The sequence below is a fragment of the Psammomys obesus genome, unplaced genomic scaffold, assembly GCF_907164565.1.
Source record: "Psammomys obesus unplaced genomic scaffold, mPsaObe1.curated_primary_1811, whole genome shotgun sequence".
NCBI lineage: Eukaryota > Metazoa > Chordata > Mammalia > Rodentia > Muridae > Psammomys > Psammomys obesus.
In genome coordinates, this window is record NW_026585691.1 from 9370593 (window position 1) to 9379673 (window position 9081).

A 9081-nucleotide genomic window follows, 5' to 3' on the forward strand; every position below is an offset into this window, starting at 1 on the left:
AGCAGCCATCACTGACATAGTTAACATTTCCAGACAGAAAAATTGAGCTAACAAGTTACCCTGTTTCAGAATTTTACACCCGTCCCTGCCCTATAAATATCTGCCCTACCAACACTGTTTGGAGTCCAGTGGGAACTAAGTTCAACAGTTTTTAACAGATTAGGCAAACCCTTCTTAGACTAGCTAGAAAGAACAGGTCTTTACCCCCTATATTTTGGGGGAATGTGACTGGTTGGTCTCGGTCTTCTTTAGGAACTTCAGGAGAAATACTCTGAGTAGCAGAAATAGTGGAGTTCCCGTGAGCGGTCCTTGAAGGTTCTTGAGAAATCTCATCCTGAGAACGGAAGGGGTGCGACGAAGCTCCCTCCCAGTTTCTGTGCCTGCTGCAGGAGCAGCACGAAGCACAACTCCCAGGTGGTCCGTCACGCAAACTCACCTGTTATCTCTCCCAATATAAACGGAGCATCACCAGCGCCCTAGTCCCAGCCGATCGAACGCATTCACCCCCCAAACTTCCCCACTGCCCACGGCTGATAATGTCCCTGTTCACGAAATAAAGCACACCGTCTACTTCAGAAAAGGTCGACCGAGGTTTGTGGTTTATTTTCGGCTGTAGCACCGGGGAAGGAAAGGGCTCCCCTTTTCCCCCCCGGACCTGATTGCCGGTCGGTGAACACGGCAACCGCGGAGAACGCAGGATGCGGCCGCTGCCTGTTTCTGCGAGGGCTGCGGCAGCCCTCCTGGGCTGCTCCTGGGCTAGCCCGAAGCACTGGCCTTTGATCTGGCTCTGGAGCCGAGTTCCAGCTGCAGCCTGATCAGGCATGGGCGAAGTCAGCTCGCTGCATGGTCTGGGGCTAAGGGTGGTAGCGCTGTAGGGAAACAGTTCCTCCGTTTGCCAGAGCTCGGCCGCTATTGCCACCTGCCTCGGCTTGGGAACCCCGCATCTCTGACCAGACTGGATATCCCTTGACTCCGATCTCACTTTGTGATCCACCATTCGGGGCTTGGAGACCCGTGTGGCTGGGAGAATCGGGACTGGGGACTCCACACACCATCCTTGTCTGCCCAGTCTACTGGAGAGGGAAGAGGTAGCACGATGGCTTAGTCCATGGAGCTTGTAGGACCTTTCACATGGCAGCAGCCAAGAAAGCAGGCTGAGGCCAGAAGCAAGGCTATATTATACCCTTCAAAGACCCACTGCTAGTGGCCCACTTCCGCCCAGAAGGAAATCTCCTATGCGGTGCCACCAGCTGAGAAACAAGCAGTCAAACATCTTCAAACATATGCCTGAGGCTGGCAGAACGGCTCAGAGAGTAAACTACTTGCCACAAGAGTCTAATAACCTAAGTTTAAGACCTGGAATCCACTGAGGGTAGAACAGAATGTACTTCACAAAGTTAGCCTCTGACTTCCACACGGGTGGTGTGGCACGCACAATCCCCCCTCCTACGATAATAAATAATAATGAAAACATGAACTGTAGGGTATCTGGTAGTGCCAACAGTAACAGATGCTAACTGCTGAACCTCTATGCTCTCTCCTTGGTGTAGGCAAGTCTACCCCTTGCCATCCCGTGTTGGTATACCCCTTGCTAGCCACTGGCAGTGTCTGAAAGCGGCTCCAGGATCTGATCAAGGACTTTCGAGGGGCTGCTACGTGTGGTATCTGGTTAAGTATCAGTACTCCACTGGATTTTAAGCAATGACAAAATAACCAGGAATTGTCACTTTTGTTTCTTGCCTAACTTTTTTTTTTTTTTCCTTTTCTTTGTATAGGCTCTTGCTCTATAGTTCAGGTCTAGCCTGAACTAACCATGTAGCCCAGGCAGACCATAAACTCATCATCCGGCCTTAGCTTCTCTTGAGTTCTGGTATGAAAGTCTATACTACCACACCTGGGTCCACTTTGCTTTTCAATACCCCTGTCTTCATCTTGTCTTCTACCGCTACCCTACTCTTCAATTCCCTTCTCTCCCTGCCAGAAGTAGAAAAGAAGGAAAAAATCACAAGTATTTGGCTCTTACTATGCATAAAGCATTGCAATGGTATTTCAATGAATAGTTTTCATTGAATCCATAATGTAATTGTGTGAGGGAGTTTTTATAATCGCCATTTCTACCATTTGGAAAAAAGGCAAAAGAGGTAAAGAACTTCTGAAGAGTAGGGTTGAGGTCAGGTGGAATGTTAGCCTCTGATACCTACACAAGCCCCTTTAGAGTGAGCGTCAAGCCTGGCCCATCCGGGAGATCTGTATCCACATGAGAAACTGGACATAGCTGACTGTTTTCTTTGAGAACAACGGCCTGGCCTGCATTCCTTTAGCACTGAGGCTCCAGTCTCAGCACCAGATGTCAGCCTGAAGAGATAAAATCAGCTGAGAAAAGCTGTATAGTGTCACAGAGAAGAACTGTAAGTACACTTAACTAAGTCCTCAGCTCCCCACTATTATACAGATACGCTATCAAGCTTTCTTGCTGGCCCATTCCCTTTTCTTTTATTCAAGCTTTTGTTTCTTAATTTAGAATTTTTCAAATTCAGTAACTCAATCTAACAGCATGGACTGTTTGGCTGCTCTCGTAGTGAGTTCCTTTTATGTTGCAGACACAACACAGTAAATATAAAACACACTCCCAGACCACATATGATTCACAGTATACAAGCCATGATATAGGAAGGACAGAAACGGGAACCAAGATATAGACCTATGAGACAGTGTCTGACATTAAGGCTGTGCAAGGTACTACAAGAGACACAGAAAAGAGGTGGAGGTGTGGGTGGAACGGGGAGCAGAGATGGAAATACTTCAGAAAAGATGCAATTTTGAACAATGCGAGCCCTCAGGTGATCAGGAACATCTTTGTATGTAGATGTTCCTCTACTGGAGGAAGACAGAATAACATCGAACCTGCTACGGAGGTCTGCGAAGGCAAGCCAGTTGGGAGAGCTGCAGTGGAAACTGGCTGAGTCGCTTTTCTCATGGCTATGGCCATATACTATTTAAGATCACAAACCATATATGGCTATGGCAACATCAGGAAGAAAATGCTCTGCTGGAGATGCAGCTCGGTTAGAATGTTCTCCTAGCATGCATGAAGCCCCGAGTTCAATCCCCGGCACCACACAGAAGCAGAAGGACCAGAAGGTCATCGAGCTGGTAGCCAGCCTAGGAGAACTGAGACCCTTGCTAAGGTGGAGAGATTTATTTTGGCACGTGGAGTAGTCTATCACTCCTGGGAAGGCACACTGGCGAAATACATGGTGCAGGCATAATGGCAGGACTTGCTTGAGACTGAAGCAATGGGCGAGTGAGACTGCTTGGTCACATCTCAATGCATCAGCAAGTGGAGGGAGACAAATGCTGGCACTCACCTGGCCTTCTCCTTTTCCCTCACTTTGTTCAGTCCTGGAAACCAGCCAATGGGATCGTGCCACCCACATTCAGAGCTTGTCTTCCCTGTATCACACACATACAGTTACACCTAAAAGTATGTACCTTATAAATGTCTAGGCATTTTTCCCAGCTAATCAAACTGAAATGAAATTTAACCAACATAGCATCTAAGTGAACTTCTCATTCCCTAGCTCTCTTTCAGAGTGTATGATGTCACTTGTGTTATTTTGGGTTCCCCAGTGCCAGACTATTGATCTTTTTCCTTATTTGTGCCCTTCCTACTTTAGTGTCTATCTGAAAATTTCTTAAATCCCATTAGGCTTCTACAATCACTAAGCAGTTCTTACTTCCAGAAGCCCTTCCTGCTTGTCGTCTCACAATTCCTGCTCATTCTCTGTCTCTACTCGTTACTGCTGTCTAATGGTTTCTGAAGGAGACCCTCTCTTGTGTGTCATTTGGCGACTGGTTTTCCTGGCAGCTGCATAGCCCTTTCTCATTATCATGGTCATATTCTATAAGAAAGGAATCAGTTTGCTGCTTCATTTCTAACCTTTTTTTTGGACCAAACTCTTATACAAATTAGTGTGTTGAAATATAAGACAATATAATGTGTGTGTATACAGTCTCATATGAACTGTTTTCTGGTAGACTCCTGTCTTATACAGTGAATTTGAAAAGACAGGCCCGACAAAGAAAGAACACTCTGCAGAGCAAGCTCAAGAGGCTTATAGTTTTGCCTCACTTTAAGAGAAATATGTATTGGCTGGATGGTAGTGGCACTTGAGAGGCAGAGGGTTATGAGCTCGAGGACAACCTGGTCTACAAAGCAAGTTCCAGGAAAGAAAGAAAAATATGTATGTAAAATATTTAGAACATCTATCCGAATTCACCAATATTCACTTAGTTTTAAACTCTGCAACTTCCATCTTTTGAAATTGTTTCCTATTTTATTTTCTTCTTTCCCTCGTAATGCAATGAAAGGCAAGACTGTGCATATTACAGAAATGGAACTTAAAATAAAACTCCCTAGGACTACTTGACAAGAAAGCCCAAAGAAATACTTATCAGTTTAAAATAAAAATGTCAGAAATTAAAAAAATAAAAAATAAAAAAAATGTCAGAAATTGGGAAATGAAGGGATGAAGGGCATAGGAGGACTTCTTTCCTGGTTCTTCTAAATGACACGGAGAGGAGGCTTCTCTCTACTTTAAGCTCCTAGAGGGGAAACACTTGGGATGGAAGAAGACAGAGGAGGTCAAAGGGAAAGAGGATATTCATATGTTTAAGGTGAGTAAAAAGAATGGGATAAAACTTCATTATGTCTATGCTAAGCCACCATTGTATTTGGCACTTAATATCTATCAGTGATGAAAACAATTTTAAGCCCTACCATCTTTTGATAGAACAATCATAACTAGTATCAGAACAGTTTTATAAGGGAGACTGGCAACAGTCTTTATAGGAGACTGAATTTAAAATTTATGACTTTAAGAAATCTGAAACAAAAACCCATAGTCAAATCACCTAAAAACTTGGGTGTGGATTCAAGACAAATCCAGACTCCCCCTTTCCTCTTACATTCCATTAGGGATATGGCCATAGGTCTCCCAGGACTTTTCATTCTTCTGGAACTTACACTGCAGACCAGGCTGGCCTCAAACTCACAGATATCTGCCTGCCTCTGCCTCCCAAGTGCTGGGATTAAAGGTGTGTGCCACCACTACCTGGCTCAGCCTGTTTTCTTATAGAACCCAGCATACCAGTCCAGGGGTGGCACCACCCACAAAAGGGTGGACCCTCCCCAATCAATACTAATTAAGAAAATGAGGTACAGGCAGGCTTGCATACAGTCCAGTCTTATAGAGGCATTTTCTCAATTGAGGTTCACTCCCCTTAGATGACTACAGCTTGAGTCAAGTCAACATAAAACTAGACGGCAAACCCAGGTTCTGTCTCCTATTCATTTCAAGAATTCTAATTCAAAGAGATAGTTCTTCTAACTTTAACAGCCCGATATCTCCAATCTCCTCTACTACTAATAGACATTACTGTGGTGATTTGATAGGCTTTGGGAAATATTAGGAGCTGTGACCTGATTGGAAGAGGAGAGTCATTGGGGGTGGTCTTTCTCTGTGTGTCTCTCTGCCCACTACTTGTGGTTTGAGATGTGAGTTCTCACCCACTCATACTTCTCTTTGTCATCATGGATGCTAACTAACCCTCTGAAACCATAAGCCCAATTAAATGCTTCATTTACTGTTACTTTGGGCATAGTGCCTTATCACAGCAATAAAAAATAAACTAAGACAAATATATTTTGGGAATTCATCTACAATAGAATGTGTTAATCTCTCCCTGCTTCATAAAATATAAATTATCTTTTTGAGCTAGGCCTATGCCTTATTTATATTTTCTGCACCCAATAATATCACGTGGTATTAACTTTCCTCATACTTAGTACATGGTGTGAGCTTTATCTCATTAATCCTTAGAGCTACGTGTATCTTATAAGATATGTATAGTATAAATACATGTTACACTCTGGATAGCTTTAGAAGGGAGATGAAGTCTACGTACATGAGAGTACTGGAAAAGGGACTGGAGAGGTGGCTCAGCAATTGAGACTAGTGTCTGCTTTTCCAGAGGACCTGGGTTCAATTCCCAGCACCCACATGGTAGCTCACAACCATCTGTAGCTCCCGTTCCAGGGGATCCGACACCCTTACACAGGCGTACATGCAGGTAAGCCACCCCAACGCACATAAAATAAGAATAAATAAAGCTTTTTTTAAAAGATTACTAGAAAAAAGTTAATTACTGAATTTAAAAGATATTTACTAAGCACCTAAGAGTCAGGAATTATGTCCTGGGACTACTAGCGTGAATTAGTTGGCTTTTGAGGTATTTGCAAGCCACTTGGCAATTCTCTTGTGAACACTTCAGTGGCTTGCAGATCAATGCACCATTATTTTCATGTTCACAGGAACGGAAACGGCATTTGAATTTCCAGATCTTCTGACTCTAAGACCAGAGGTTTTTCTTCCCCATTTAATTGGCATGCCTCGGATTTTTCCATTTTCCATTGTCACGTACGTCCTCAAGGGAAAATAAGCTTACACTCTCTGAGACTGGGATGTATTCATAATCAATGCTATCTTAAAAATTCATATTTACTAAAATGTTTTCCATTACCTCCCACGGGAGTTAAACTGAAACCGAGAACATGAATCACACTGATTCTAGGAGTGGCCTTTACTCAGGGTCTATGGGTTTGACTTGATTCCCCACCCAAATTTACAGGTTTACCATTTTTTTATCATATTTCTTAAAGGTATAGTTTTTGTTGTTTTGTCTTTTTGTTTAATTCCAGTCTCCTATGAAAACTGTAACAAAGGCCAAACTTACCTGCTAGATGTTTAATGTAAGCAATGATCCTTCTTTTCCTGAAATTATGTATCTCTCATTCTGGCAATGGGATCTCTTGAGTCTGTGACGATATGCAAACCCTCTCATGGTTGGTTGAACCTAATGGTTCCAGATGTCTGCTCCAACTGCCCTGCTGCCAGTCCCTGAAGGCCTCAGGTCTGCGTAAACATACTTCGTTCAGAATCGCCGCTAGAGGGCAAGTCGGGGCTGTAGCTCTGCTGAGCCCTCTAGTGGCGACGGTGGGGTACGTGGCTCTTTATGGAACCTATTAAAAAACTGCAAAGTTGCCCTCGGGAAGCCAGCCTGTGTGACACCCGGTAGTGAAGTTATTTTAAAGACATTTCGGTTCTCGACTTCCTTTTCTTAAGATCTTTAGCACGTCTCACTTACCTTTCTTTGATGATTCTCCCCATCAGGGTGTGGCAATGTGAACCCATCATTCTCCCTTCAGGAGGTTAAAAAAAATTTAGAAAAAGGGGTCTGGGCCACTTTCCCCTTGTCTTTTTATATCACCTTCTCCACAGCTACAGAATTTATAAATATGCATTCAAGATCTTCCGTTACAATCCTGGCTTCAACAACGTCTTGCTGGGTCTAAAACCAACCTTCACAATTTAAACCCGACTCTTACATTTAGTTAAGCTGATAACTAAGAATGCCACTTACCTTTTCTAAGCTTTTGTTTCATCTGTAAAACGCACAGAATAAGAGTATCTATATGACTTAGTTTCAGAAAGCATAATTATAACCGCGTACAGAAAGGGCGACTATGGCACAGTAAGTACTCATGGAGCATTAGCTATTCTTCAGTTATGCCACTGTGAACAATAATACCTGTCAGTTAGCGCCGGGAAAACGCAGTATATGCAGGACACACTGGTACATGTGCGAGATGGATTTAATAGTAGCTTACACTTAGCCTAAAGCCGGGGTGTCCCGAGGTTGTGAAAAAGGGGGCTCGTTTGTGTGATACAATTCACACACTGGGTACTTGGAACGCAGTCTGGATCCTCAGGAAGGAACCGTATTTTGCTCCCTCCACCCATCCAGGTGCAAACACTCAGAGTGAGTCTGTGAACCAGGCCTGAGGCCACACCGACAAAAGCAAGAGAGTTTCAGGCCAAGGCAGGGAACAGAGCACTCAAAAGACCAAGCAGCCCACGCCAATCAGATTCACCACCCACTGGAAGTCTGAAAGGTGGCAGAGGCTCCTAGCTCAAAGTCCATCCAGGAAAGTGGCCAAGAAAATCTGACAGGAAGAAGTCTGACAGAAACACGGTCAGAAAAGTTAGGAGCCGGAGGCTCACGACAGCCACAGGCACACAGAAAGGTCAGTGGGAGCTGCGCAGCTGTTCCATCTTGTGCCAGAGGCTTTGGCCGTTGTCTTCTACACCCAGGCGCTCAGCCTTCCCGACCAGCCCCACCTAGAAAAGCCAATTCTGCTCTTGGAGAAGGGATGATCCGCTGGAGGAGGCAGGGAGTCTCGCCCTCTGCCAGCAAAGCTCTCCAAGTATGAATGGGAAGAGGGCTGAGGGTGGGTTCAGATGGCTGCAGAGGAAGAGCTCTTGGCTGAAGCCTTGTGCCTCCATGTTGTGTTACATGTGTTTCTTCGAGGAACAGGAGGGGCCTTGGCTGCCAGGGACCCTGACAAGCCGCGACTTGAGCCGCGTCTCGGGGCCCGGGCTGAATCGGGAGTCTAAGGCAGGGAGGGCACTCCTGGCAAAGGGGGTGGGGAGCGGCATGGGCAAAGGCACCAAGGAAGAATGAATCTGCTGCGCGCCGAGGATGGCATGGAGACTCCACTGATTGGAGCGGGGAGTTCTTGCAGGGGGATGGAGGCGGCCGTGATTGGACAGCTAAAGTGGGGCCAGATTTGGAGGGCTTTGAATGCCCGACCGAGGAGCACTTCAACCCAGCTACTCACTTGCCATTTCCCTCCCGAGCAGGCCGAATCAGCTCGCGGCGCCCGGCTCCTCCCCGGGAGGGCCGCCGGGAGCCGAGCGAGAGCTCTCACCTGCTTCGGCAGCCGGGCCGCGGACCGAGGGAGGGAGCGAGCGGAGGGGAAACGCGCGAGCGAGCGTGTGTCTGTGCGCGTGGAGGGGCGGGGGAGCGAGAGGTCGTGGAGGCTGGTTTCACCTTACACGCCAGGAAGCAATAAACTGTCCCTCCCACGCCGCGCCGCGGCCCCGGGCCGCTCCCCGCCGCCGTGCCCCCCGCGTCCGCCCGGGCCCCGCTCCCTCGGGGCGGGGGGGACCCCGCGGCGGC

The 9081-nt window shown here is 46.3% G+C and overlaps 1 protein-coding gene and 1 long non-coding RNA gene across 5 annotated transcripts in view; one reads left to right on the forward strand and one right to left on the reverse strand.

Moving 5' to 3' along the window:
* Positions 1-571: 571 nt before the first annotated feature.
* On the reverse strand, positions 572-9011 carry LOC129669960 (uncharacterized). Of its 4 annotated transcripts, none has more exons than XR_008719106.1 (4): positions 6796-9011; positions 3369-3453; positions 2202-2355; positions 572-869 (listed from the first exon to the last, which is right to left on the reverse strand). It is a non-coding gene; the product is annotated as an uncharacterized LOC129669960 (long non-coding RNA). The 4 variants fall into 4 exon arrangements; XR_008719109.1 differs by having other exon boundaries at positions 3369-3478; XR_008719108.1 differs by lacking the exon at positions 572-869 and adding an exon at positions 878-1070.
* Rfx7 (regulatory factor X7) overlaps positions 8297-9081 on the forward strand; it is a 93407-nt gene continuing 92622 nt past the window's right edge. The window contains exon 1 of the mRNA XM_055598300.1: positions 8297-8326. The gene's annotated coding sequence lies outside the window, so the exon portion shown is untranslated. The remainder of the gene's footprint in view (positions 8327-9081) is intronic.